Source organism: Rhinopithecus roxellana, chromosome 7 (assembly GCF_007565055.1).
Source record: "Rhinopithecus roxellana isolate Shanxi Qingling chromosome 7, ASM756505v1, whole genome shotgun sequence".
In the NCBI taxonomy this organism is placed as follows: domain Eukaryota; kingdom Metazoa; phylum Chordata; class Mammalia; order Primates; family Cercopithecidae; genus Rhinopithecus; species Rhinopithecus roxellana.
The window spans coordinates 130,275,070-130,282,879 of NC_044555.1; positions in this window are offsets into that span (position 1 = coordinate 130,275,070).

Genomic DNA, 7,810 nt, shown 5'->3' on the forward strand with positions numbered 1-7,810 from the left:
CTTCCTGAGCAGTAGGTCTCAACAGTGGGCTTAAAATACTCAGCAAACCATGTTGTAAACAGGTGTGCTGTCGTCCAGGCTTTGTTGCTCCATTTATAGAGCATGGGTAGAGCTGATTTAGCATAGTGCTTCAGGGCCTTAGCATATTTGGAATGATAAATGAGCATTGGCTTCAACTGAAAATCATTAGATGAATTAGCCCCTAACATGAAAGTCAGCCTGTCTTTTGAAGGTTTGAAGGCAGGGATTGACTTCCCCTCCCTAGCTATGAAAATCCTACATAGCATCTTCTTCCAATAGAAGATAGTCTAATTCACACTGAAAATCTGTTGTTCAGTGTAGCCACCCTCATCATCTTTTTAAGCTAGATCTTCTGGATAACTTGCTGCAGCCTCAACTTCTGCATTTGATGCTTCATCTTGCACTTTGAAAATATTTTCTTTTCAATTTTTTAGAGGCAGCATCTCACTCTTTTACCCAGGCCAGAGTACAGTGGCATGATCACAGCTCACTGAAGCCTCGAACTCCTGGACTCAAGTGATCCCCCACCCACCATAGCCTCCTGAGTAGCTGAGACTACAGGTGTGCACCACCACCCTGGCTTATTTTAATTTTTTTTGTAGAGAGAGAGTCTCACTATGTTGCCCAGGCTGATCTCAAACTCTCAGCCTCATGCAATCTTCCCAACTTGGCCTCTCAAACTGTTAGGATTACAGGCGTGAGCCACCCTGCCTGGCTGCGTATTGCACTTTTATGTTATGGAAACGGTTTAATCTGCTAGCTTACTTTTGCAGTTTCATTACCTCTTGTAGTCTTCACAGAACTGAAGAGAGTTAGGCCTTGTTCTGGATTAGGTTTTGGCTCAAGGGAATGTTGGGGCTGGATTGACCTTCTCTCCGGACCACTAAAATTCTTCACACTGCTATCAGATTGGTTCTCTCTTTCTTATCATTGGTGTGCTCACTGGAGTAGCACTTTTGATTTCCCTCAAGAACTTTTCCTCTTTGCATTCACAACTTGGGTGATTGGTACAAGGGACCTAGCTTTCAGCGTATCTTGGCTTTTGACATGCCTTCTTCATGAACCTTAATCATTTCTAGCTTTTGATTTAAAGTGAGAGACTTGTGAGTCTTCCTGTCACTTGAACATTTAGAGGCTATTCTGGGGTTATTGCTTGGCCTAATTTCCATATTGTTGTGTCTCAGGGAATAAGATATCCTGAGGAGAAGGAGCGAGATGGGGAACAGCTTATCGGTGGAGTCATCAGAACACACACAACATTCGTTTAGTTCGCTGTTGTCTGATATGGGTGTGGTTTGTGGTGCCCCAACAGAATGACAATAGTAACATCAGAGATCACTGATCACAGATTACCATAACAGCTATCACGGGAATGAAAAAGTTGGAAATAAGAGTTACCGAAATGTGACACAGGAACACAAAGTGAGCACATGCTGTTGGATAAATGGCACCAATAGACTTGCTTGACATAGGGTTTCCACAAACCTTCAGTTTCTAAGAAACACAATAGCTGCAAAGTGCAATGAAGAGAAGCACAGTAAGATGAGGTATACCTGAACATAGAAGCCGTAAATGGCACCATTACTAATTTTCCCTGCTAGGAGAATTCTCCCCATTGGATCTACAATCTAAAAATGTTGAGGGGAGGGGCACACACCTGTAATCATGACAGATTCCATGCTCATGTCTAAATGCAAGTTCCCAGAGCAGCGTTTTCTGGGCTACAGAGGAGAGGTAAAGATGTCTCGCTTCTGATATAAAGTGCATTCCACGTGTGTCGGCTCGGCACTCTAACAGAAAAACTTGTAGACACCAAGTTGACACTAGAATGGAGTCTACAGCAGACCTTTCCAGAATTCTGTAGGACAGGCTGTGTCTGACGGATGGGGAGACTGAGAAAGTCATAGCAATTCACTAGACACAGCCCACTGCTGTTCTTGGCCAAGTGGATCAGAAGCAGTACAGCAGGTCTGCATACGAATAAGAAGAGGTGAGGGGAGCTCAGAACACCAATCCAAATCCACAACATTAGGAGGCCAGCTAGGATGGCAGTCAGTCTTCCTTATTTTGGGATATCATAGTAAGTACAACAGGCTGAGAGGGCAAATGCCAGTGCATAGAAACATAGGGGAGATTATCAAAATTACACGTGTGTGTGTGTGTGTGTTTATTCTCTGGACATATTTTGAGAGCCTTGCCTATTAAAATATCTCCAATGCAGAATCTGGTCCTTACTTGGCGCCAACTATTCTTTCAGCTTCTGTGTATCAAAAGTACTAAAGATCAGGCATAACTCCCTGTGAAGACATGGTTTTGAATAAAGCATAAGAAGGGGAGAGGTGTGAGCAAATTACTCATCATTCCTGCTTGTGCCTTCAGGTCTCATTTGCACAAGATGCACTCGATGGAGTTGTCTGAAAATGCGTCGCTTTGCCCAGGACTCTGGAATATACAGTTGTGGATGGCAATTGGTGATATGACATCATTGTGAGATGTTCCCAACGATTCTGTGCTCACCTCCAAACTCAAGTTCCAAGACCAGTCTTTTCTGGACTATGGAGAAGTACAGACATTTACTTTCTGGTGTCAATCCAAGTGAAGTTAATGAAAAGGAGAAGGGAGCATGGTCTCTCTCTAGAACACCACTGTACGTTGGCAAGAACCTCCTCTTGTGGCTTGTCGTGATCTACATAACATGCCTTGATATGCTGCATAAACACCCTCATGCACTGCCCCTTACTGCCTGCTACGGTTGCTTGCAGCTCAGCCTGAATCCCCTGGAGAGATTTCTTCCCCTGTTTTAATTTAGGATATTTAAGGTAAAGAGCACCCCTCCAATGATTAGCAGAGACACAAGATGGAAATAGGCATTTTATCACTTGCAGATCCTGGAGGTTACATGGCACACCTGGAGGGCATACATGTGGGGCAGGGAGCCCAGGCAGGGAGACAGAAAGGGACCCATGGGCCAATAACTTTATGCGCGTCCCAGGGGTTATCCAAACAGGTTTCCTGTGGGGAATTTTAATTGGTGGGCTTAAAGCAGGCAGACATATGTTTCAGGAGGTCACACTATGACTGGGCAGTGGTCATTGTGGCCTATCTGCGCAGACTGTGCAGGGTATCAGGGTCAGTGGGGCTGGCCAAGTAGGCTGTATGTACATCTTCATATGTACAGACATGAAACATCTCATGATGTTTCTTAAAAAGAGGAGGTGGCTTACATGGAACACAAATGATCATAGGTTGATAATGAAGACACATAATATACATGTATGTATGTGTGTGTATATGCATGTATGTACATATTAACATATATGTTATATACACACACAACTTCTCCTGTTTCATTTACGTTTCCAACATAAACTCTTAGGAGTGGAATTTCCTGTTCAAAGCTTTCTGATGAAGATTCAATCCATTGAGATTTTTTGTTTTTGTTTTTGTTTTTGAGACAGAGTCTCACTCTGTGGCCCAGGCTGGAGTGCAGTGGCGTGATCTTGGCTCACTGCAAGCTCCACCTCCCGGGTTTACACCATTCTCCTGCCTCAGCCTCCTGAGTAGCTGGGACTACAGGCGCCTGCCACCACACCTGGCTAATTTTTTGTATTTTTAGTAGAGACAGGGTTTCACTGTGGTCTCGATCTCCTGACCTTGTGATCCGCCCGCCTCGGCCTCCCAAAGTGCTGGGATTACAGGCGTGAGCCACCGCACCCAGCCCTGAAGATTCAATCCATTGAGTTTTAAATCACTTTTCATGTTTCTTATTTGAATAGCCTAGTTCATAGCCCATACCACTTCACAATTAGTGTCTTTACAACCGTCCATACCAATGTTGTGGTATTTACCCTGCATTTGCTTTCACTGAGGTCTTGTGCACCAAGCTGTTGTGTCTCTCTATACCACTACTTGTGTCACTCTTCTAGTGGATGACCCATAAGACACTCCGGCCTCTCTGCTCCCCGACTCTGCTCATCCTCACAGTCAAACCTCAGGCTTCCCCTCAAGTTTCATTTCCCATCCCCAACCCTCCCTTCTCTGCTTCTTCTCCCTTGCAAACACCATCACCTGTCAAACTTCATTCACTTTGTCATTCTCCGCTGGCAAAACTAGAGTCTAGTAAGGCCCAGCTATCCAACTATTCTCCCACACTCAACTAACAGAACTCTGTTGCATAAATTATGGCACCAGATGCAGCTATATAGACCCATACCAAAATAGGGACACACATTTCACAGGGGCCACTCGATACTACCCAATGATCCTACTGTATTACCCCCAGTAAGTATGATTTTCCACAATCTAAGGTTATCTACACCTCTAAATGTAACACAACTGTGTTAATTTCCCAGGGAGGCCAAAACACATTACCGCAACTGGGTGGCTTAAAATGACAGAAATTTATTCTCTGGCAGTTCTGCAGGCTACCAGTCTGAAATCAAGGTGTCAGCGAGGTTGGTTCCTTCTGGCAAGCTCTGGGGAAGAGTCTATTACAAGTTTCTGCAGGTTGCCAGTAGTCATTGATGGCTTTTGTTAGGTTGTAGATATATCACTCCAATCACTTCCTCCTTCATCCGATGGTACTCTTACTGTGTGTCCGATATTCCTCTTCTTATAATGACACCATTCACTGGATTAGTGGTGTATGACTAATCCTAATGCTGTGGGACCTCATCTTAACCTGACTTTTTGTTTTTTATTTTATGTTTTTGCAAAGACCCTATTTCCAAATAAAGTCACATTCACAGGTACTGGGGCTCAGAACTTGAGCATATCTTTAGGGGCGAAACTGAACCCACAACAACTGCTCTTGTACATTTTGATTACTCCAATATTCTACAATTTTCAATGAAAAATTAGGACACACAGATAAGCAGACATGTCCTCTTATTTCTCTGAGAAAACAAAGGCCATAGCTGGGCGCCATGGCTCTCACTTGTAATCCCAGCACTTTGGGAGGCTGAGGCAGGTGGATCACCTGAGGTCAGGAGTTCGAAACCGGTCTGACCAACATGGTGAAACCCTGTCTCTACTAAAAATACAAAAATTTAGCTGGGCACGGTGTGTGCCTGTAATCCCAGCTACTCAGGAAGCTGAGGCAGGAGAATTGCTAGAACCCAGGAGGCAGAGGTTGCAGTGAGCGAAGATCGCACCATTGCACTCCAGCCTGGGGGACAGAGCGAGACTCCAATTCAAATAATAATTTTAAAAATGTAAAAAAAGAAAACAAGGGCAGTGAGACAGGAGCTTCTCTGCGAACCACCTGACACCCATTCCGGTTTTCTCTTCCTTCTCTCTTGTAACAGTGAAAGGACATATCAGCCCCTTCCCAGGGCTGACCCTCCACTGAGCAGATGGAACCATTCTCTTGAAACATTTTCTCTGAGGATGTTGCTTCCACTGCTGTTGCCTCTCTTCATCCTGCATTGACAACCATTTTTTTAAAAAAAATCTTTACTTCTAATGGAATAACATACAAACATGCACAAGAATTACCCATCTGAAAAACGTCACAGACAAGGAACTCCCATCTTAAAAAATGTACATAGACAAATAAGCTTCCTTGGCCTCATTTCCCCTTCAGTCCCATTCTTGTGCATCCTGCCCCCACAGCAAATGCTATTTCAAGAATCACCTCTGCTCACTTCCTGAGCTCCCATTCCCTCCTTATTCCTCTGGCATCAGGCTTTTATCCCCAGCATGCCCCTAATTTGCTCTTAAAATGACAGGAAACCTCCACGTCACCAAATCCAGTGATCAATATGCTAAGCTCTTATCACTCAACCTCTTAGTGTTTGACGCAGCTGAGGACTCCCCATTTCTTGCAATAAGGTCTTCGGTCTTCTGTGTGACCACCCTCTCCTAGAAAGGCTCCTTCTTGGCTTCTTTTGTGAGATCTTCTTCCTATCAGGATCCCACAAGAGTGCTCCAGGGCCCAGGCCCTGAATGGCTTCTCTATCCATATTCCAGCCCCATGGCATCTACATTCAGGTAACTCCCAATCCCATATATATACTGAGACACACACAGGGTTGTCCCATAGACATCTCAAGGGTAAAGTGTCCAAAATTTCACATGTCCTGAGCTTCCTTCAACCCCTGCACTTCCTTAAATCTTCTCCATCTCAGACGATGCCAGCTCAGTTCACACAGTGTGTTGACATCATGTCCCCACCATAACCGTTAGTTCTAATAGTGGGTTAACATCATATCCCTTCCAAAACCCTTAGTTTTCTCCATTTTCTTTACACACTCCATGCCATCCATCAGCAAAAACTATCAATCCTTTGAAAGCATACCTGGAGTCCCACCACCTCTAAAGAATGATTGAAAAAAAATCACTGGGTCAAATTTGTTAGGTTCCATCATGGCACAGAAAAAAGTAGAAAGAACCAAAGACACAGCAGCCATTCAGACATATGAAAACATGCCCAAAATCCTTCCATGTGTCCCTGCTGGCACAAATAGAGCTAATAATGGATGCTGCAGCAAGAGATTGGTGCTAAGAAATAGCCTTAGAAAAAGGTAAGAAATAGCCTTCTCTGGCAAACTTCACTAAGTAAGACTCAGCCTCCTCTGCAGGGGTGAAACTCTGCTGGCAGAGAAGCTACAGGTAGATTCCAGCACCAGGAAGACAGGTCCCTGCTGAGAGAATACTGCAGAACAAAGAAGGGGCTCTTCTCTACCACCCTGCTGCAAACATTGTGAATGATCTCTTGTGGTGGGAGGTGGCTCCAGAGGCTGGGAACACATCAGATAAGAAATGGCTGCTGGGCCTGAATGTCAGGGGATGAATTCCACTGGGCCACAGAGCAGCTGTGTGCCCTCTCTTTCCTGTTTGCGTCCATGACTTGGCTATAGAATGGACACAACGCTACTAGGACTTCTTTCATAAGATTCTTTGTGAGGATTAAATGACGTGTGTGTCCCAAGGCCCTTAGTCCAGTGCTTGGCATATACAAGGGCTGGACACAAAGTAGATTAACAGCAATTCTGAACAAGGATGCCATGCACCCCATTAAACCCTCTCACGTTTTAACTTCTCCCATGAGCAAAATGCACACCTTCACAAGTATCCATGAAGCAAGCATTCAGTGCCAGATTCCAGCAAAGATATAATCATGTGATTTGCCTTCTTGGCTTCTAATGACCTGCATGTTTCACCCTCAAATCAGGGAGACTGAGTCCGACTGAAAATATTGAAAACAATCTGTCCGTGGTTATGGCCATCAAAAACCTCTTATCACAAACACATGCTTACTTTTCTTTATGTCACTAATTGCTAGACAGAAATTCTTACTTATTCATATGCTTATCAGAGTGTTGTCTGTCTCTTCACCCTTGTATGTCAGCTTCATGACCAGAGCTTTTGTTCGTTGTCACTTTTTTGTCTGCTGGGCCCTCAGCATCTAGAACAGTGCTGGGCACATGGTAGGTTCTCAATAAATACCCCAGCAATTAATTGAATCAGAAAAGGGTAACATCCTGAACTGTTCCAGGCAACCTGAGAAAGGATCTGGTTTTAAGGCAATTCACACCTAATCTGAATACTTCGCTTTCCTATGTGCATCTGTCTAAACAGTATTTGGCCTCATTCAGGATAATGTTACAGCCAGCTGTAAACATAAGAACTGTAGCTCTGAAGACACTAGATCTCAGCTCAACTCAGCTTTTTCCTGGTTTTGCAACCTGTCCCCAGGAGTCTGACCACAGCAGAAACTTATAATGATTATAGACTAATATGTTGGGTTCTCTTGCATATCAATGACTCAGTCTCCCTTGTGTACATG